We start from the raw sequence: 22,266 nt of genomic DNA on the forward strand, positions 1-22,266 counted from the left end.
AGTTCTCAAATCATCTTCTCTGATATTAAGAAGCTCATTCTCAGAAATTCCCCTTTCTTTTGAAGTCTGAAGTTTTCTTTGCCATCTCGTGCATTCTTTTTCTGAAGGTGCATGTTATATTTCTCTTGCTCCTGTGTCATTCACAAAATATATGGTATTATCTAATGTTTTATGCACTGTATTTGTATGCAAATTGGCATATGTGAGCCTTAGCTTAGAATAGGATATTCTGAAAAGACTATTAAAAGGGTCATGAGAATTTGGGAAGTGATCTGAGAAACATGCACAGAGATGTTACACTAGAAGAAAAATTTGATTAGAAAATAATAGCCGACAGATTTGTCCCATGTTCAAGTTCTTGTAAGTGCCAAGCATATGGGAGGGATTTTCTAGAGGAGGTAAAACTTCTCCTAAGACTTAAATGTGAGGAAGAATTAACCAGGTAGAATTGGAAACCTTTTATAATACTCATTAATTTTTTTCTAGAAAGGAGAAGCAGTATGGTTCACCAGAAAGCATTCATTCCAAAAAACTTTATCAATCAGTCATTTACTACAGATTTATGTGCCACCCATAAAGAGACCACAGGTGATGCATATGGTGAGGAGATCATTACCTTGTCTCATTCTAGTTCCAGCTCCTCATTTGCAACTTTAGTTGTGGGTATCTGGTCTGCAATTAGCAAGTGGCCATTATCAGGGCACTACAAAGTGAATATTCTTTCCCTTTTAGTCATTCTGTTTTCATTTTAATGTTTTGCTCTCAGTCTCCAGGGCTTTACTGTTATCTGAAGTTTCTTGACTGAGTGGCCTGGTGTTTGACTTCTTCAGTTCGCTTGAAGATAGGCTCTGGTGAAATTTGGCAAAAGGCAGACTGGAGTAGGGGGTTTTGGTGCATATTTTCAACATTTCAAATGTAGCATATGAAAGGAAAATATAAATTTCTATTTAGAAGTAGGCGATTCTTCATTTACTGTATATTGTTAATGGTAAATTAATGATAGAATGAGTATATTACAAGTGGGGTGTAATTTTTCTCATTCATACCATAAACAGTGAGTAACGTTTTTTTCTCTTTCTCCTCAGAAACATAGAATCACACATACTGCAGAAATTCCAGAAATAAATCATCTGCCGAATCTTGAGAGTGAAGTTTGAGCTCCTGCTGAGATATCTGAAGGACTAGGATTTAATAAGCAACCCGAAGACCGAGAAATGGTACTGCACAGAGGACAAGACTGCTGGTCCAATGAAGACATCCTGAGGCTACTGGAATCCATGGAGAATAATCTCCTGTCCAATAACAGTCATTTGTTTAAAACAACCCTATCACATCAAGACTGGGAAAAAGTAGCTTTTAAAGATTTTTCTGGAGAAATGTGTAAGCTCAAGTGGTTAGAGTTTTCTGTTAACTTGAAGTTCCATGCTTTGAAAGAATTAGTCCTGGAAGCTAAGGAGCACATTAAAAATACCTACAAAAGCAAAAACTGCAAGAAACATCCAGACTTCCCAAAGAAGCCCCTAACTGCATATAACCGCTTTGTCAAGGAGAACTGGCCTCAGTACTCAAAGGAACCCTGAGCCGACCAACCGGGAGCTGAACAAGTTGCTGTCTGAGAAGTACAAGGCGCTCCCAAAGCAGATAAAGCAGAAATATGAGGATTTCCAAAAGAGGAAGCAAGAGTTTGAGGAAAAACTGGCTCAGTTCGGAAAAGACCACCCTGATCTAGTTGAGGACTCCAAGAAATCCGGTGTCCCCAAGAGGAGCCATATCAAAACCCAACAGAAGTTTCAGAGAAATGTGAAAGAAGTGAGGTCTCCTCCAGAAACTGATGAATTTTCCAAGAAGATGAAATTCCATGGAGAGCCCAGGAAGCCCCCTATGAATGGATACCACAAGTTTCACCAAGATTCATGGTCGAGTAGGGAGCTGCAACATTTGACCCTGAGAGAGCAGATGGTGGAGATTGGCAGACACTGGCAGCACATCCCACGGGGCCTGAAGGAACATTACAGCAGCCAGGCTGAGGAGCTGCAGAAACAGTACAAAGTGGACCTGGATCTCTGGCTCAAGAGTCTGTCTCCCGAGGAATATGCTGCGTACAAAGAGGCAACCTATACTAAGTGTAAGAACAGGCCCACGACAGGAGGCCCAAACCCCAAGTTTAGACGAACAGATCTGCAGTCCTTACCAGCAAAGAGTCTTCAGGAAGGACTTGGAAAGGAGCAGGGACTGGAGGTTCAAGGGACAGAATCAACAGAGAATTTTCAAGTCAATTATCATCCCTCATGGGGATCAGAAGAGAATAAGAAGGAAGACGGGGATGAGGCCGATGGCAGTGGAGATGAAGATGAAGAGGATGAATCTGAGGGCAGTGGCTCCAGCTCATCTTCCTCAGGGGACTCCTCAGATTCAGACTCCACCTGAGCTTTGTTCATACACTAAGGGTTGAACAGGGAACTTTCCAGCAAAAGTTCAGGGCATCCGTGTCAAGGGGAGAGAACTCTTCTGCTCCTTTTTACTTCCTTGCTTCATTCCTTCCCTCTTCTCTTCCTCAGTATAACATAGGACAAGGTGGGAAGAAGGCAACTTGGAGCAATACTCTCTATATCGGGTCCATAAACCTGGGAGGTGAGAACCTACGTGGAGAATGAATATAACTATGAGTCAGTTGCCCCCCGCTCCATCCCTCCAATACCACCCCTGGAGGAACTTTATGCAGTTAAGGCTCTCAGAATAAACAAAGAGATGCTTGGGCTGTGGGGGACACCCTGGATTAGACTGAATATTCCTGAAGTGAGAAATTTTAGTTTGCTCATTTTTATCCTGCCAGAGGTGGTAGGGGTCACCCATGAGTCTGTGACCCGTCCCTTCTTTGTGGACTGTCCCTCAGGGCTCTGCACTAAATCCAGAGTGGGGAGTATTTGATTAGAGGTAAGGTAGGTGCCTTAAGAAAATTGTCATACACCTGGTATCTCTCTCTCCACTTCTTGAAGTCAGTAGTCGGCCATTCCCACACCTGGAAGTGGGCAGAGTCATAGAAGCAGCAATACTTTTATATGTATGTTTTAGTGCTCAATGAGACAGTTCTTACTAATCAAAAAAATGTAAGGTAAAAAAACCCAAAAAACCTTACATATAACGTTTAAGTGAGGTTCTGCATAGGAGCAATGCATCATGGCTTTAGGCACTGGTTCTAAGTGAAGTTTGCATTTATTCTGGGCAGAAGCTCCAAATCCTTCCTGCTTCTACAGATGTAAATAAATGTCATCTTTAGCATTCAGGATAAACAGAGAGATACATAGAAATGTACAGATGTAGATAGATAGTACAATATTCTGTTACAGTATCTGGTCTGTCTGAATTCATGCACCAGTATCATTGATTTAGTTATTTTGGTTTTCCTGTATGTTTGAAAATCTACTGAAGGCTACTGCATTCTCATGAGACTTTTCTGTCTGAAAATGCCTAGCTATTGTTATATTTTTTTCTCAAGAATATTAGCATTACATGAGTAGTTGTATCCTTTTGATATGAACACCATTAAGGATTGAGTGTTTATTTTGCTCCTACATATTTTATTGAGCTATGATTTATAGGAGTTTTCCTAGGTAAACAATAAGTTTTGGAAAATAATAGCAATATTCACAATTTTTATACCTCTATTTCTTTCTCTTTCTAAATGTGTCAAATGGAATATCCAGAACTATGTTAGCTAATAACAGTGATATGTTCGTGTCTTGCTTCTGACTTTGAAGCTGATGCTTATAGGATTTGTAACCATGGAAATGAGGCTGACATATGCATTTGAAAAAAATTACAGCATATTAAGAAGATGCCTATTTATTTATATTATTAATTGGCTTTAAGAGTCATATTTGTATATTATTTTTTATCAAATCCCTGTTACCATATATCAATGTAATTTTTCCTTTGTATGTTAGTTAGGGTTCTCCAGAGAAACAGAAAGAACACAGAGGAAGAGAGAGAGAGATTTATTATGAACAATTGGCTCACAAAGTTATGGGATTGAGAAGTTCCATAATCTGGTGTCTGCCACCTGGATACCTGAGAAGGTTATTAGTGTAATTTGGTATGAGTCTGAAGGCCTGAGAACTAGCGGACTGATAGTATAAATCTCAGTCCAAGGGCAGGAGAAAATAAGATGAAATGTTCCAGCTGAAGCAGTGAGGCAGGAAAGAAAGAGGCAAACTCTTATCCTCTGCATTTTGTTCTGTATAGGCCCTCAAAAGGTTGTATGATTTACAACTCTGTTGGGGAGGACAATCTACTGAGTCCACCAATTCAAACTAACACATGAAATTAACCATCACACTTAGTTATGTTAATAGAAAGAATAACTGAGCTAAAGAATTACCTAATACTGAGCCCTTGTCACTTTTCAGAAATAAACGTACGTGGCTATGCTGTATTGAAAATATGACTAAAGTTTATGCAATTCCTTCAACCATTCTTATATCAGATATGTTATACTTGTGCAGCGCTTCTGAATATATTTAGAAAATTTGTTACCCCTAAGTTTTCACATTGCGTAGTCTAGGTTTGCATTGTTCATTTTCCTCCTGACTAATAAGACTTTAGAGGTACAGGAAACAGAACACTATATATTTAAAGTCCAAGGAATTCTCTCACTTTCTTCCCTAGAAAATTGAAAGAAAACGTAGATGGGGGAAAGCAACTAAAGGGGGAAATCAGTCACATTACTGTTCTAGACACACAGAATAAATTGGGTTAATATTTACTCTCTTTAACGTTGCAGAAAATTGGAGAAAAATTGAATGGTAAATATAGAAGGGGTTAACTACATTCTGTAATGTGCATGGTATCATGAAAGACCAGAGCAAGGGTGGGTATTCCTTCTTAACTTGATGCTTGAGCTGAATATTCGAGGAGCTAATATGTCGAAGAGGAGAAATGAGATTTTCAGGTTAATTACTTTACGTATTTTTCACACTCATTAACTAGCTCTCACTCATCAGACTTTCCCTTTTTTTTTCTTGTATCATAAATTCCTGGTTTTCCAACATGGCCTTCTCAGTTTCCTTTGCTGCTTTCTCTTTCATGAGGATCTGCTTATTCTCATCTTAGTCTATGCTCCTTTCCAGCATGAACTCATTATGTTCTGTGCTTTTATCTATCAATCTTATTAGAGATAATAAGTCCCAAATTGATATAAAGTCCAAATATATCCTCAAAAGTTTGGGTCGCAAAGTGATATCTCATTGACATTTTCATCACAATTTTGCTCTGGAACAACAGTCTAGAAATGTCAGAAATTCAGTATTCATCTTACTTCCAAACATCTTCCTTCCTTCCTTAAACATGCTCTCCTTTGGCAATGATCCCGCCAATCACCCAATTGCTCCTGTCTTTTTTATTTTACATTCATTGATGTTCCCTTGTTTCCTCCCCACCATCCCAGTGAAGGTGATCGACCCTCTCAACACACGATCATAAATGTGAGCCCCAAAAGGGATGACATGGGACCTTCCAAGCTCTAGTAAAATTTTAATAAATTTTCTTGATAATTAAGTTTTTATTAGCTTTGCTGGTGGCTAAACACAAAATAAGGAGAGAAGTTACATTAATGAAGGAGAAAATATAATTTAACAATTGACAGTTTAGAAATATTTAACAATTAAGAGAAAAAAATTTAATTTAACATATAAAGGTCTTTGAAAGTTTTATCCTAGCTCTGTGTATATGTGTATATATATATATATATATATAAAATTATATCCATATTATGTATTTTATGAATATATATAGAGCAGACTCTTAAATATGTTTCCATGTTTTATTTTGTTACAACAATTTCTTATTAAAGCCTATTTTCAGTTTTTACCTAATAAACAGAAAAGGAACTAATGAACAAGGCAGTTTGGGCTCAAAAAAGGGCTAACATTTTTATTACCTTTAGAGTTTTATAGGCAGTTTCAGTGGTATGTTAAGTGTAAATATATGCTTTTTTTATAGCTTCTGGGGATTTAGCTATTTTTATATGAAGTCTAGTTGGCTGATGTGTTGAATTTATTTGAAAAACATTGTTGCAGGTTATGTCCTTTGTTTCCCTCCATTATATTAAATTTGCAAAACTAGCTTTAAAGACCTGATTCTTTTTACCTCAAGATCTGAAGATATCATAGTCACATTTGCCACTAGGAGGCAGTGAGTCCTGTAGCCCAGACTAGGTAGTGAGATGTACAGATTCAATTGGGGCTCTGCTTATGATTTTAAATAATGCATTTTTAAGTTAACTTTGCATCTACCTACTGTTTTCTAAGTCTTCTCCTCACTCGGTGGGATACAAAGATGAAAGTCTCAATTCTTCACTTGATGACACTCATAGTAAAAGGCAGTGTAACTTGAACAAAAAAACACAAATACTGAAATTGGAAAGATAGCATTAGTTAAAATAATTATCTCTTATGTGTTTTCTTATCTACATATTCATGTATTTAGAATAAAATTACAGCTAGATTTTATATAAATGAAGATTAGACTTAATGGTTATAAGTGTCTAACAGCAGATTCACAAAAAATGTGAGGTTGATTTCTATCTCCCTTTTTTTCTCAATTTCATCCATCACCCATATTTCCCCTTTACTTAATATCAAGAAAAGCAACCTTTAGGTGATATATATTATATAACAAGTTGAATTACATTAACACAAATGAAAATACAATTAATGATTTTTTTTTTTTGCAGTCCACATGCCACAAAGACTACAATCTGCTAGAATTTGGTCTCAATTTTGACCTAAACTATCAATTCAAATATTATTTTTTCAATAGTGCTGTTGTAGTATATATTTGTACATGCTAATGGTGGGAGACCCTCAGCTACAATGTCAATTGATAGAAATGCAGTACATTTTTAAAAATGTAAAAACTTTTCTGAAAGGCCACTAAAGCAGCATTTGTTTTTTGATAAAAATAGTGATCAGTAGAAGAGGTTTTAGAAGTGATGTCCAGACAGAGGGAATAGAATACCCCAAAATTAAAGTAAAGAAGCATGTGATGCCTTTGGAGAAATACTTCTATTATTTATTTGTCCTGGTCCTCTCTTACACGTAACTCATAGAAACTGCTAAAAGCATTAAAAACATTGAGATCTGGGTCGGAGGCAATTTTTGTTTATATATTTCTAAAAGTTACACTCGAGAATTCTGGAAAGTAGAAAGGTGCAGTATGTTTTAGAGTACTCCCAAATATATAAATAAAAAGAAAGATAAATTAGAATAACAATCAAAACCCATGAACACTATCTACAACAAAACTGAGTAACAAAGTACCCCCAAACCCCAAAACACAAGCAGGCATAGACAAACTGGGGACAACTACAAGATCCACGAGGTCTGAGAATCCATCCAGGATAAAGCAGAGGGAGAGAACAGAATATTTAGTGGATTTGTGAACCCCAAAATTTAGCAGCAAGGATTCATTGGAAAGTGTGGAAGGCCAAATTATAAACAGCTGCAGAAACTGGGTAGGGTGGGGGTTTGCATAAGGTGTGCAGGGACTGGGACCATATGGTTTTTACAATTCTCATGCAATACTAGCCCAAAAGCCTTTCCAGGATTCAGCTCCACACTGAGGAGAATATACTGAAGTAAAATGTGTATTAAGCGAGGCCAGGACAATAAGATCAAAGGAAGAGAAGATCCCATAACATAAGTGGTGAGAAAAGCAGAACCAGCAGAACACAGAAAGTAAGGGAACGTATTATTGTACACCTTATGAAATCAACAGGCGATCTCTAGAGCCAGGAAAAGCTATCACGGCCAATCCTTAGCTTAGACAGGAAGAATAAATACTTTTTGCTTCATATTTAAGGAGAGTCTGGGGGGAAGAAACTACCTTTCCAAAAACAAAAGACCTTAGTGACTGTTCAGAAAGTGACCTCTAGAATTCCTAGAACGTTAGTGTTGGGGCTTCAGTGAGCCTGCCGCCTGCATCCCCAACCCTGAGAGAAGTGCCTCTGAGGGGTTCTCTCTAGCAAACTGTTCTGCAGATCCACAGCTCCTCAGTCTCATAGCATTCCCCTCACTGGCTCCAGCTCCAACAGCCTGGTCACCTCAAGCTCTTCCTGACGGTCAATTGCTGCAGTGTTTCCTGATCCTCGCCTCAAACCTCCACTCTTTGTTTCTCCAAGATTCTAAGAGGTTTTTGTTTGTTTGTTTGTTTGTTTTTTGCCTGTCCTTGTTCAATAATACCTTGTGCAATAATTCATTTTATTCATATATGTGTATATGTATGTATCTACCTATACCTATACTTATATGTATCTATGTATCTATCTGTATATACACATGCATATGAGAGAGACAGAGATGTGCACATCTGGAGGGCACAGCCTCCCTAATTATAGGCAGCTGCCACCTCCAGCTCTCACAGGCTGATTCCTTTTCTGCATGACACAATATCAATATGGAAACTACAAGGGGACTTCAGTATCTCATATGTAAATTCAAGTGGAAGTCTTCGGTTTTAGGAAATAAGTCATCCATCCTTGGGAGATGAAGGTTGGGAGTATGCACAAAAAGGGTTGAGGATCGATCTTAACTACTTATTATCAGTGGAGCAGTCGAAGTGAGGGGATATTTGAGGTGGTTGTCTTTCTCTGGTTGGAGTCCTTCCCTTTTTCTGTCATGTTAATAATGGTGGGGAATTTTGGCTACTGGGAAGAGTTTCTATATGAAGTGGATAAATCATGAGCACTAAAGCTCTTGGGGATGAGGCGGGAGGAGCTGCAGGGACTGAAAGGAGGGACTGTGATGTCTTCAGGGATGAGACAGTCTCCTTCTGTGTTGTCCACAGCTCCAGGATAAAAAGAGAACTCTGTCTTCACTCTGCACACCTCCATTATATCTATGAAAAGGAGGTGGGTGGGTTAAAAATTAGTGATCTGAAAAGACTGTGTAATTTTCCCAAAGGTCAATTGAACCACCACAGAGACCTACACAAGAAGCTGCAGGACTCCTCCCTATACTCAGGGAGTCCCACTGTCCCCAGTGTCTGGGCTTCCCATTTAATCAGGGAAGTGCAAAGCCGGCAGTGGAGCTCACAGACTCCCTGAAACTTGCCAGGGTGAGAAAACAGCCTGCAGGGTCATGGTCCCTAAATCAGTGCTCCTTCCCCTAATACACAAAGATTTGAACTTGGCTGTAGATTTGGGCCAGGAAGGAACATGAACCACCACCTCCTCCTGTCCCAGGGCACCCAAGAAGGCAGCAGTGCCCAGGAGTCCACAGGAACTGAACCAAATGTTGTCCGTGAGGGCTCTCTGGTGCTAGTTCTCCCTAATGACTGGGATATGGGGATGCGATACTGGGGGGTGGGGGACAAGGGGTGTATACATCAGGCTGTTTGGGGGTGCACAAAATGAAAAAGGGGAAAGCAAAGGCCTGTGTAGTGGCCAAGAGGGGAGAGGACCATGGCTCACATCTCAGGAGTTTGGGAGAAAATGAGGGATTAAAAAAAAACAGGAGCCCTAGAGCAAATGAGCTAGAGTGAGGGTGGGAGGAATTTGGGGAATAAAGAGGGGTCTCCAGCATTTCCCACCTCGGGGAGACCTGCACTGGTTCACTGCAACTTTCACAGCCAGAGGCAGTATAGAGGGTTAGAAATTTTAATTCTCATTTGATTTTTAACATCAGTTTTTTAGGTAATGCATGTATGGGGCAAAAGCCCCCAGCTAGCTGAGCAACAGCCCTTCTAATCAACTCTAATCACTGTTTAAATATGGGATTGTATACTTTGAAGATTTTACAGCTAATAGGTGGTTGACATACTGATTCTGTTAGGAGATTTTAAAGAATTGCTATAGGGAAAAATGTGAAAAAATGTTTGCCCAAGGCAAGTTTTTTGTTGGTGGAAACTTTAGAGACAATTGTACTTAGATTTAAATGATATTACTAGTTTCTATTGCTTAAGCTACACTTAGCCATAGATAATTTTTGTCACATTGCCCATGTATTTGTGTCCTTTTGAAATGATTGAATCAACTGAGTTTTCTTGTGAAACTTCCTTGTCTTTACAATAAAAAACAGAAGCTAACTTTGAATCATGTCTGTACCCAGTTTCCCCTTCTAACAGAGGATTTGCTGAGGTGCAGTCCCTTCGGGCTTCTCAGTGCATTCATATTGCTTTGAGTAATCCTTTTTTGATTATCCATTACACAGTGAGAAGTGTAACAGGTGGGTCCCACCCCAGCCTGCCCAACTGGAGGAGGGGCCTTTCTTGGATGACTATGATGATGATATGTATGGTGAAGATGATGAGGATGATGATGATTGACTTGGAATCCCAAAATGTGCCTGGGATGGATCAAAAGATGTGAATTTAGTAAGGAGCCATACATAGGAGATCATGAGAGGAAACCCGATTGGGCATAACTCAGAAAGAGAATCCAAACCCACTCAGACCTCTGGAGTAGGCTTGCAATCCCAATAGTTGCCTTTATTCAAAATTTCTAAGACTTTTGTAAGAAAGGGCAGTGTGCTTCCTGCCATCCTCATCCCACTCCAGATAGTAAATTTCTCCTATAGTAATTCTACTCCTTAGATTTTACAGAAAAAAGTGCATCACCTTTGGAAGGATTTCCCCTCTTCCTGGTTCCATTGAACCATTGATTCCAGATACTGGGTTGATGATAGACTGCTGGGTTAGTAGATACACATATTAATATGTGAAACTCCTACAAAAACAGCACAGATATAATTTAAAAGAAAATCAATTTATCTTTTTTTTTTTTTGGTGACCGGTAAGGGGATCGCAACCCTCCTGCGCTCAGCCAGGGAGCGCACCGGCCATCCCTATATAGGATTCGAACCCGCGGCCGGAGCGCCACTGCGCTCTCAGCGCTGCACTCTCCCGAGTGAGCCATGGGGTCGGCCCTCAATTTATCTTTGAAAATTCTAAATAGCCAGCTATCTAAAATAAAATCAAAAGCTTTCTGTTAAAACACTCACACATTACAACAAAAAACAACAAATGAACATAAAAGCATAAGAGACAAAGAGTCTAGACTTCTGAACTTGCATACAACTGGCTGCAATGCAGTAAATATCAATCAATCAATCTCAAGAATTTTATATTACGTAACAGGGGAAGCTTAGTTGGAGCCAAGGGGGTTTGCTCTCTCAGCAAGTTTTATCAGGCAGTGTGTCTCTGGCAACTTTTTTGATGCAAGCTCTCAAGCAAAAGGCAGGGAAAGAAAGAAAGATACAATACCCTTGAAATTTTATGCCTTAATACTCCTCAAGCTTTTATTTTCCTTCCTGCTGCTAGAGACTTAGCTGAGACTCTGTTGATTCTCATCTCTGTTATTACAAGAGCCTCTAAACTTGTCATACCTTTATTATGGTAATCAGCTGATCCATCTTTCAAAAGTTGGCCAAAAGAGAAATTCATCTAAAAATAATCATATTATTTTTTATACTAAAAATCCTTCAAAGGGTTTCCAAATCTGATATCATAAATTCTCAGTTCCGTAGCTCATTATATGACCATTTTCATGACTGGGTCTCTGGTGACTTTCTAGTCCTCATCTGTTACCATTTCCTATTGTCTGATTAATTTTTGAGCAAAAGAGAGCTATCTCTGGCGTTAACACTCATTTTAGTGGCTTGCTGCTTACTGACTCCCCTGTTATGCTGTATCTGATTTAAATCTCATTTATTTCTGATTTAAATCTTATTTCAGGAATCACTTCCTGAAAAATTTATCTTGATCATCTGCATTAAGCTATCCTTTTCCTATGTTTTTGTAGTGTCTTGAATGTTATAGCACGTAACACAGATCAGGGTCTGATGTAAATACCTGTGTTCAATTAAACATATTAACTCAATCAACTTTCTTGTTGATCTGTGTCTTAGTCAGTTCAGACTGCTATAACAAATATATCAAAGTTTAGATGGCTTAAACTACAAACTTTTATTTCTCACAGTTCTGGAGGCTGGAAAGTCCAAGGTACAAGTGCTAGCAGATCGAGTGTCTGCTGAGGGATGTATTCCTGGTTTGCAGATGGCCATCTTCTTGTATCTTCACATGGTAGAGAGCAGAGAAAGAAAGCAAACTCTCTCATATCTTCTCTTAAGGGCATTAATCCCATTCATGAGGGCTCCACTCTCCAGACTTCCAAATACCCCATCTCCAAATACAATCACTTTAGGGATTAGCCTTCAACATATAAATTTGGGGGGAGGGGGAAGGGACCTAAATATCAGCCCATGGAAATAGCCTGTGTGCTTTTATTTATTCATTTCCAAAATGTTTTAATTCCTAGTATGTGCTTTGTACAATGCTAAACAATATGAATACAATTGTGGACAGGTAAAGCTCATCCATGAAGTGAAGTCTACAATCTACTGAGGACAGCAGACGCTGAACAAGGTCTCTGACTGTGAGGAGTGTTGCAAAAAAGCAGTACCAGACACTATGAGAGCAAATAATAAAGGAGCTCAAACTAGTATTACAGTCAATTAATGGCACTAAAGATAATAAATCTGAAACACCAGCTTTAACTAATGTTACCATCAAATTAAGTGAACTAAAATTGGTGTATATTCTTAAACAATAGTCTTTTCTTTCTTTTTTTAAATTATCCCAACCACTGGTTTAAATGAGATTGCCAGGAACAAATGAAAGCTATAAAGTTTACTCTGCTTACACGATAACAATTTAGCCTGCCAGAGTTATAGATAGATCACTTCAGTTCACTCACTACACTTCTCAACCATAGTCTCTAAACCCTGAAGGCTGACCTATTATGATTATATCATTAGATTTCCTTTTATCTCTGGCTTATAATTGTGATAGATGTTTGGAGAACCCCAGAGAGAGAGACAGGTGGGATAAAGGAGTAAAAGGCCAGGCTATTTTCCTTGATTATTCTCTGTAAAGTAACTTGGGTAGGTAAGTTTCCCTTAATAGAAGGTCACAATTCCTATTAAGGGGACTAATTTATTTGACTCTCTTTCTAAGTTTCAGAAACCTCTCCATCCATTTTTCCTTTTGTGCTTAGAGGAAATAACAGCTACACAGGTGCTGACATTGCTTCCTGCACTACTCCTTGGATTTTCTGTGTACAACACTTACACCTAGTCCAGAACATGGGTTACAGTTGTGAGAAGAGGCTGCAATGACATGCAGCTTTAAAGCACTCACAGTTAGCTTGGTGGACGTCAAGAAAGATGAGAGATTCTCTCTACCATCCTCGTTTCACTGCACTGTTATGAGGTAGAGGGGTGGCATTCAGGTGTTTTTTAAAGATCCAACTTTGGTAATCCACTGATAGAGAAGAAGACACCGACTTGAATGTATGAGAAGAAGTGAGGAGAGGGCTTTTGATTTCTGAATTCAGAGAATGAAGTGAAAAAAAAATCCATGGTTGTTCACAGATTATCTCTGTGCTAAGATAATGCTTTGAAACTTATCACCTATGCCACTGTTTTGTAACTGCTTGTTTGTTTATTTCTGTAGAGGAAAGTGTTCCACCTGGTTCTTTTTTTTTTTTTTGCAGCCTGCCTGGCATATACTATGTGTTTAAGATCCAGTTTTAATTCATGAATGAGAGAAATCAATAGTAGGAGATAGGCAGAACATCAGCTGAAAGGAAATGTGCTTCATTGGTTCTAGGTAAGCCATTAAATATAAATCAACATTTATAATTGGGCATTTAAAAAACCCAGAACATGGGGTCAATTCCAGGCTTTTATCTATATTTGGGATAAGACAATAAAGGAACTATTTAACCCATATTAGCTTCAAGTTGCTCGTATATAAAGCTGAGACAGTATCGTAATTTGTAGGTTTTCTGTGAGGATTAAGAGCAATGTGTGTGTATTAGTCTGTTTTTGTTGCTTACAACAAAATACAGGGAACTGGGTAATTCATAAGAAAATGAAATTCATTGCTTACAGTTTCAGAGGCTAGAAAGTCCAAAGTCCAGGGAACACATCTGGTGAAGGTTTTCTTTGGTGATGACTTCAGTGACAGCAGAGTGTCACATTGCGAAATGGCAGAGAGCAGAGAGACCAATCACCTCGTTCACCTTCCCAGAACCACGCTACTGACCACCATTTTTAATCCATTCACTACTGCATGGTCCTACAATCCAATCATCTCTTCAAGGCTCCATCTTTCAATTACCATAATAGGATTCCCCACCCTCTTAACAGTCACAGTGGGGCCAAGTTTCTAATACACAAAACTTGGGGGACACCATTCAAGCTTCAGTGAGTTTGGGGAGGATATAATTGTCCACTACATTCTGCCCCTGGCCCCTCAAAACTCATGTCTTTTTCACATCCAAATACAGTAATTTCATCCCCAAAGTCTTAACTCGTTTCAACTCAAAAGTCCAAAGTTCTAAGTCCCATCTGTGAAATCAATAAAAGTCATCTACTTCCAAGATACAATGGTGGGACAAACATAGGCTACATATTCCCATTTCAAAAGGGAGAAATAGTCCAAAAGAATGGTGTAATAGATCCCAAACAAGTCCAAAACCCAGAAAGGCAAGCATTAAATCTCAAAGCTGGCAAATTATGTACCTTGACTCCAAGTTGGCATCCTCCACACCTTGGTGGGGGGATTGGGTCCCAAGTCCTCAGGCAGCTCTACTCTTATAGCTTTCCTGTTCTCAGGCCACACTTCAGTTCTCCCAGGTTGGTGTTCCATTCTGGTAGCTTCACAAGTCTGTGATCTCCATGGCTGTCCCACTCCTGTGCTTGGTGAAGCATGGTGCTGATGGGGTTTCATTGCTGCAACTACAACCCCACATTTCCACTAGGCATTGCTCTAGTGAAGACTCTAGGTGGTGAATCTCCCCCTGCAACAGGTCTCTTCTTGGGTCCCCAGGGTTTTCCATACATGCTTTGAAATTGGGGTGGAGGTTCTCAAGCCTTTAGAGCTCAGGCATTCTGTGAGCCTATAGACCTAACATCACATGGACACTGCCAAGGCTTCCAGCTTGTATTTTCCAAAGCTGCAGGTCCAGCCACACCTGGGACCAATTTAGCCATAGCTGGAGCAGCCAAAGCAGCTAGGGTATTTGTGTGGTGAGCAGCATCCCGAGGTGGCCCTGGGCAGCAAGCTTGTGGAGGGTGCCTCAGGCCTGTTCCCTGAGACCATTCTGTCTCCCTAGGTCTCTGGGCTGCAAATGGAAGGTTTGGCCCCAGAGGCTTCTGAAATGCCTTCAGGGCCTTTTCCTCCTTCTCTTGATAATCCCTTTCTTTTGTACTCATCTTCTTAGCCACCATTGCATTTTTCTTCTTTTTTTTTTTTTTTTTTTGTCGTTTTCGTGACCGGCACTCAGCCAGTGCGTGCACCAGTCATTCCTATATAGGATCCGAACCCGCGGCGGGAGCGTCGCTGCGCTCCCAGCGCCGCACTCTACCGAGTGCGCCACGGGCTCGGCCTGCATTTTTCTTCTGAAAATGCTCTCTGCTTCTCTACCACATGGCCAGGCTGCAGATTTTCCAAATCTTTAGACTCTCTTTTCCTTCTGAGTTCTGGCTTTATGTTATGCCTTTGCCACCATAACTCAGAATAGGCTATAAAAAGTAACCATGCAGTTTCCAGAATGTTTTGCTCCTTAGAAATTGCTTTCACCAATACTCTGGTTCATAATTCTTGAGTTCCAACTTCCACAAAGTCATAGGACAAGAACACAATTCAGCCAAGTTCCTTGCCAGTTCATAGCAAAGTTGATCTTTGCCCCAGTTTCCAATAAATTCCTTCTTATTTCTATCTGAGACCTCCTTAGAATGGTCTTTACAGTCCAAAGTTCCATAAACATTCTGGTCACCACCATTTAACCAGTCTCTAAACCATTCCAAACTTTCCCTGGTTTTCTTGTCTTCTAAATTTTCACCACCATCTAGGCTTTTTCAAGCCTGTTCCTCCTAATTCCTTTAGACTCTTCTCAACACCAAATTCCAAAGCCATTTCTACATTTTCAAATATTTGTTATAAGCAATACTCCACTTCTCTCATACCGGTTTTCTGTATTAGTCTATTTCTGTTGCTTAAAACAAAATAAATGGCACTGGATACTTTAGAAAGAATATGAAATTTATTGCTCACAGTTTCAGAAGCTGGGAAGTCCAAAGTCTACGAAACATATCTGGTGAAGGCCTTCTTGGTGGTGACTTCAGTGACAGCCAGGTATCACTTTGCAAAATGGAGGAAGCATCATCAGAGAGACTAACCTCTCACATGCTCTTCTTTTAAAGCCGCTAGAACCACACCCCTTACCACCATTATTAATCCATTTACTATGGCATGGTCCTACAATCTAATCACCTCTTCAAGGCTCCACATTTCAATTACCATAATAGGGTTTCCCACCCTCTTAACAGTCACAGTGCAGCCAACTTCCTAATACATAAAACTTGGGGGACACAATTCAAGCTTCAGTGACTTTTGGGGGTAATCCACTACAGCATGGAAGAACAAGTGCCCGGCACACCGTAGTCACCCTCTTTCATTTTTCTCTTCCTTTCCCAAAGCCACCTCTACATCACAAAAATATCCTATTGAAAGGGGTTTGAGAAGAAACCGGCCAGGGTTTATAGAAAAGTAGACAATAATAGAGGTGAAATGGAAGAGAAGAAAATTGAATGGCACTCAAAGAGGAAAAAATAACATGAGACATTTAAAGTCCAAGAGGCAAAGTAAAATTTATTATAAAATAAGTGAATTTCTACTAGCACAGAAAAAAAACTTTGAAGTCGTCTCTTTATTTGAGCAAATAAAACAAGTAGGCAACTACAATGTCAAAGAAGTGATAAGTATTGGCTTTAAAATGGTATTGATCATAGAACTATTCTTCCATAGTATATTTTCAATATTTCAGGAATGAAAGAAAAGCATTTTTCTGAAAATATCAAGGAAGCAGAGACAGTTCACTAAACCAGAAATTCTAAGCTTTTATCAATTTTTCAATCCAACATTTCCCAAACACCTATAATACTAAGCGTTGTACAAGGGCCTGGATTTACAAGTGCTGTCATGCATCTCCTAATGACGATGTGTTCCGAGTAATGCATTGTTAGGCGATTTCGTTGTTCTGTGCACATCACAGAGTGTACTTACAAACCTAGCTGGCATAGCCTACTACACATGTAGGCCATATGGTATAGCCTATTGCTCGTAGCCAGCATCACACACACACACGTGAGTGTGCATTGCACTGCAACATTAAAATGGCCATGACGTCACTAGGCAGTAGACATTTTTCAGATCCATTAAAATCTTATGGAACCACCACTGCACGTGTGGTCAGTCATTGACCAAAATGTCATCATGTGGTTCATTACCATAGTAGAAGCTAGACTAGGGAGGGAATTAGGTACCATATTACCAGATACAGAATTACAGTTTGATGAAAAGCCTGTAAAGGTAGGTTTGTGAGGCACTAGAACAGAAACAGGGAGCCTCAAGTCCAGAAAATTATCTTTCCTGGACAAAAAGAGAAGCAGTGAGTGCTGAGGGAAGGCTCCAATTTCCAGGCAGTTTGAGGGGTTGTTTACCTACAAATTGTGTTGCACTGGCCCAAATCCAACTTTACCTCCTGCTCTGGACTTGATAAAGATTTTGTGACCCTAAAGTAGACCAGCTCTTAAAGGGATTCTCACTCTCCCAGGTGTTTCACAGTTTGAGTCTCGAGTCAGGAAGTGGGTTGTTTCATTATAGAGAATGGGGGTGGCAGAAGCAGGACTAGAATTCAGAGCTCCAGACTTCTGATGCCCCAGATTCCATCTGCCTGAAGCCTAGTGTTGGGGGTGAGGAAATGACAGGATGGGAAAAGTGGCTGAATGAGACTAGAAACTGCTTTCCTCTACCTTCCTCACTTTTGCCACATCCTTTCCAGACGGCACTTTCACCATAGCCTTGGAATGGAAGAAATGAATTTAAGATTTGTCATTGAGTGCTGGGCTTCCCCTGGAAATCTTAGCCAGTAAAAAAGACAATAGCTCCGCCGTGTTAATTAATTATTCTCAGATCGAGTTAGAGGGGTGTGCCGTGATGCTGCTTGAGGCTCCCGATTCTGTAATCATTATCTGAGAATCCTTGTGCGGCCCCCAAAGCCCCAGCACCACAGCTCCTGGGAGGCGGCTTTGGAGAAGGTTAGCAGCCACATAGGGAGGAAGACACAGGTGCAGTCACGCCCTGGAAGGAGAGGAAATGTGCACCAACACGTGGCATTTTCTGAAGACCTAAGTCACTAATAAATGAGAAAAAATAAAAGGACAAAAAGATAATTCTCGCTTGTGGCATAGCGGAGCTATGGAGAGAAAGAAGGCAGTGAACATGCATTGATTAAACCACAGCAATCTGATATAAATATAATGGGAACCTGAGTGGAGTGGAAACAGACCATTTTTTCTATCCTCTCACACCACAACAGGCAATAACACAGAAAACAGAACCCTGTGACCAAATGTGTGGGTTTTACCCCACACACCCTAAGCCATGCTGTAACCAACACCAGCTGTGTGCTCTCCAATTCAATTCTGATACTATATACGTGGAGATAGTGTCAGATCCCACAGGTTAAGGGTTCAGTCCCGGAGACTCCACCCCCCTTCCTTCTGATGCCAGTCTCAAGTTACAGGTTGTTTTTCCATGCTTTTGACGGACTGGCTGTAAACTGGGTTTTCCAAAACTTTATCCTTGGGTTGAATTAATTTGCTCAGTGGCTCATGAACTGAGGGAAACACTTATGTTTGCCTGTTTATTAGAGAATATATTTTAAAGGATACAAATAAATAGCCAGATGAAGATACATACCTGTGAGGTTTGGAAGGAGTGCAAGAGCTCCTGTCCCTGTGGAGTTGGGGTGCAACACCCTCCCTTCAAGTAGAGGTGAAAACCCTCCACATGTTAGCTGTCCAGAGCTTTTCCTAACCCAGTTCTCTTGGGGTTTTATGCAAGTTTCATTACATAGGCATGATGGATTAAATCACTCCCTATTGGAGAGTAACTTAACCTTCAGCCCCTCTCCCCTCCTGGATGTTTGAAGGTGGGGCTGAAAGTCCTGTCCTGGTCTTTTCTGTGACCAGCCCCCATCCTGAAGTGGTCTAGGGGCTGCCAATTCATTAGCATAAACAAAAACAACACTTAGGGCATTCAAAGGATTTTATGCGTTATATGCCAGGAAAGGGACAGGAGGCATCAAAGACCAAACCTATATTTCACAACATCACCAAGTCACAGTGTACATGAAAATTTTCTAGTAACCCATACACCTACAGCCACCTACAGCCATCTGATCTTTTACAAACAATTAAGTCTACACAGTGGGGAAGAGACTGCCTCTTCAGCAAATGGTGCCGAGAAAACTGGATATCCATATGCAGGAGAATGAAACTGGACCCGTACCTCTCACCATGTACCAAAATCAACTCAAAATGGATTAAATAATTAAATATACACCCTGAAACAATGAAACTCCTTACAGAAAACATAGGGGAAACACTCCAGGTAGTAGGATTGGGTACAGACTTCATGAATACTACCCCAAAAGCAGAAGCAACCAAAGGAAAAATAAACAAATGGGATTATATCAAATTAAAAAGCTTCTGCACAGCCAAAGAAACAATTAACAGAGTGAAAAGACAACCAACAGAGTGGGAGAGAATATTTTCAAAATATACATCTGACAAAAGATTAATATCCAAAATATACAAAGAACTCAAACAACTTTACAGCAAAAAAAAAAAAAAAAAAAAAAAAAAAAAAAGTAATCCAATTAAAAAATGGGCAAAGGAGCTGGATAGGCATTTTTCAAAGGAAGATATGCAAATGGTGAATAGACACATGCTCAACGTCACTCAGCACTTGAGAAATACAAATCAAAACTACACTGAGATACCATCTCACTCCAGTTAGGATGGCTAATATCCAAAAGACTGAGAATGATAAATGCTGGTGAGGTTACAGAGAAAAAGGAACCCTCACACACTGTTGGTGAGACTGCAAAATGGTGCAGCTTTTAGGGAAAATGGTATGGAGTTTCCTCAAACAATTACAGATAGATCTACCCTGTGATCCAGCTATTCCACTGCATAGAATATACCCAGAGGAAAGGAAATCATCATGTTGAAGGGATACCTGTACTCCAGTGTTTATTGCAGCACTATTTACAATAGCCAAGAATTGTAACCAGCCCAAATGTCCATCATCAGATGAGAGGATAAGGATACTGTGGTCCATCTACACAATGGAATACTACTCTGCTTTAAAAAAGAATGAAATTCTGCCATTCACAGCAACATGTATGGACTTAGAAAAAATCATAAGTGAAATAAGTCAGGCACAGAAAGAGAAATACCACATGTTCTCACTTATTTGTGGTAGCTTAAAATAAATAAGTAAATAAACATACAAACAAGTGGGGGGAGGAGAAGAAGACATAACAATCACAACAATTCCTTGAACTTGTTAACACAAGTGAACAGATATGATGTTGATGGGTAGGAGAGGGGAAAGGCAGGGGAGAAAGAGGAATCCATAAAGGAACATGAAAATCCACTACATTGTATATTGATAAATTAAAATAAAAAATAAATAAATTTTAAACAAAGACATGGTCCAAAAAATATTTTTTGAATGATAAACAAATAAAATAAAATTTTCTAGTAGCCACATTAAGAAGCATAAAAATAAGCAGGTAAAATTACATATATATTATTTAACCCAATATATCCAAAATGTTATAAGTTAAATGTGTAACTATTATAGAAACTTAAAAAAAATTTTTTTTGAAACATATTTCCTGTGCATATTTATTGGCTCCAGGGTTATATCTCAGTGCACATGTACAATGTGTGATGATCCATTCAGGGCAATCAGCATATTCATCCTTGCCAAGCCCAATCATTTCTTTATGATGTGCACATTTGATCTCCTCTCTTTTAGTTATCTGATAACATGCAGTAAGTCATTGTTAATTACAGATTGCTGGGTCGGTTGTACACTGATTGGATTTATGTTTCCCATCTGACTCTAATTTTGTGTCCATTAACCAGCCTCTACTATTCCCACTCTCTCGTCCCCCTCCCACCTCTAGTAGCCACAGTTCTTCTCTCTCCTTTTAACAGGTGAATTTTTGTTATTTATCTGTTTTTTGTTTAGTTTTGTTTTCTTCTGTTTTTTAGTTCCCACATATGTGAGAATATGCAGTATTTCTCTTTCTGTGTCTGGCTACTTTCATTTAACATAATTTTCTCCAAGCTCATCTACATTGCTGTGAATGATGGAATTTTGTTGCTTTTTTGTGGCTGAGTAGTATTCCATGGTGTTTATCTACCACATTTTCTTTATCCAATCATCTCTTGATGGACATTTGGGTTATTGTGAATACAGCTGGTATAAACATGTTGAAGAGATACCTGCACTCCCGTATTTGCAGCAGCTCTATTCAAAATAGTATAGAAACTATTAACGTGACATTTTACTATCTTTTTTTAGACTAAGTCTCAGAGATCAGCGTGTATTTTACAATGATCACACATCTTAATTCATACTAGTCACATCTCAAGTGCTCAGCAGTGACTAGTGGCTAGAAGCTATGCTATTGGACAGTGCAGAATTACACAATTCTGTACATTATTTTTCTTTTCAAATTCCTATATTCTTTGAAGAAAAATGAGAGAGAATAGGAAAGCAAAGGGGAAAAGTGAGGATAGAATGGAAAAAGAGGGGCAGAAAAACAGAGTAGGCACTGGTCAAGCAAAGACTCCTCAGTCATAGCCAAAGGTCTCACATGCACTTCTGGATTCATTGAAGGGGCCCTTCCTGGGTCTTCTCCATCTTTCCAACCTCAGATTCATGGCTCTTCTCTGCAGGTGAAATACTGTGTAGTTAGTGCCAACTGAGATCCACACACCCATGTGGACCTGAAACTACCACTCTCAACCTATGAGAAGGATCCAGACACAGATCCTGGGAGCAGCAGGAGCCTTGGGTTGCTGGCTCCATGGGATTTGGGACTGTATCATTGATGGACACTGGGCTTAGGCCCCTGCTGGCCCTGGCTGCACAACACAGGCCAAGCCTCTGTCAAGTCCCTTGGTCCTATTACCCCTTCTTGCTCAATCACCAGAGGTAACTGGACAAAGTCTGAAAGCTCCACAGGCATCCACCACATACTGGAAAGATGGAGTGGCCTCACTTGTTGGCCAGAAGATCTCTTAACACTTTGAAAGCAACTCGGGGTCCTGAGGACTCGTG

The 22,266-nt window shown here is 39.7% G+C and overlaps 1 pseudogene; it reads left to right on the plus strand.

Moving 5' to 3' along the window:
• Window positions 1–1,214: 1,214 nt before the first annotated feature.
• On the plus strand, window positions 1,215–2,427 carry LOC134376146 (upstream-binding factor 1-like protein 1; annotated as a pseudogene).
• Window positions 2,428–22,266: the final 19,839 nt, after the last annotated feature.

Source organism: Cynocephalus volans, chromosome 4 (assembly GCF_027409185.1).
Source record: "Cynocephalus volans isolate mCynVol1 chromosome 4, mCynVol1.pri, whole genome shotgun sequence".
NCBI classification, from domain to species: domain Eukaryota; kingdom Metazoa; phylum Chordata; class Mammalia; order Dermoptera; family Cynocephalidae; genus Cynocephalus; species Cynocephalus volans.